A 1,225-nucleotide genomic window follows, 5' to 3' on the forward strand; every position below is an offset into this window, starting at 1 on the left:
AAGTGATGTTTGGATATAAACAAAATCCATGAACAAAGGCCTCCATGCTACTCAGGAAAGCCCCTCAATGACCTCATCATTGAGAAGCATCCCCCTATCAAGGAGTCTCTCCAGGGCCCCCTTCATGTTCCTGTTCCTCAGACTGTATATGAAGGGTTTCAGCATAGGGGTGACCATGGTGTACATCACTGAGGCCATCATATTCATCCTAGAAGATGCTGTGACTGCAGAACAGAGGTAAACCCCCAGGCATGTGTCATAGAACAGGGACACCACTGAGAGGTGAGACCCACAGGTGGAGAAGGCTCTGTACTTGCCCTCAGCTGACGAAATTCTGAGGATGGAAGAAGCAATTCGATACTAAGAGAAAAGTATTCCAGTGAAAAGAATCACAGCCAAAAGGCCTGTTGCACAGTACACCACTATGTTATTGATATGGATGTCAGAACAGGCAAGCTTCAGGACTTCAGGAAGATCACAAAAGAAGTGTGGGATTTCTATGTTTGTGCAGAAGGACAGCCTCAAAACAGTCAAAGTCTTGAGAAGGGAGCCCATGACACTAATGCACCAGGCTTCGAGAATCAGCAGCTCACAGAACTGGTCATTCATAATGACTGTGTAGTGCAAAGGGTGACAGATGGCCACACACCGGTCATAGGTCATCAAGGTCAGGATTAAATTGTCCAGGCATCCAAACACAATGAAAAATAAATCTGAGTTAGGCAGTCTATATAGGTGATGATATTGCTCTGTGTCAGGATGTTCACCAACATCTTTGGGACAGTGGTGGAGGTGAAACAGATGTCAGCAAAGGACAGGTTGGAGAGGAAGAAGTACATGGGGGTGTGCAGGTGGGAGTCTGAGATGGTGGCCAGGATAATGAGTAGGTTCCCGATGATGGTGACCATGTACATGGACAGGAACAGTCTGAAGAGAATGAATTGAATCTCTGACTTTGCTGAAAATCCCAGGAGGAGAAATTCGGCAACAATGTTTGATTTCCTGTTTCCATGGGAATTAAATAGCTTCCAGGAAAGAGGAAAGAAGTAACAGACAATTAGCACAATGATAGCACTGAAATTTGGTTACATTTAATTTCAAGCAAAAGAATTCATGCAATTGTTCCTTTTCCTTCTCTTCTTCCATTGGGGAATTTGAAATGCTTCCATGATTTCCCTTGCTACCACTACTCTTTTTATCTGTTTATTTATTTATTTATTTATTT

General features: G+C 43.4%; 1 pseudogene; it reads right to left on the minus strand.

Moving 5' to 3' along the window:
* Positions 1–51: 51 nt before the first annotated feature.
* LOC102500992 (olfactory receptor 7C1-like) lies at positions 52–1,012 on the minus strand (annotated as a pseudogene).
* Between the last annotated feature and the right edge of the window lie 213 nt (positions 1,013–1,225).

Source organism: Tupaia chinensis, unplaced genomic scaffold (assembly GCF_000334495.1).
Source record: "Tupaia chinensis unplaced genomic scaffold, TupChi_1.0 Scaffold144687_1, whole genome shotgun sequence".
Taxonomy (NCBI): Eukaryota; Metazoa; Chordata; class Mammalia; order Scandentia; family Tupaiidae; genus Tupaia; species Tupaia belangeri.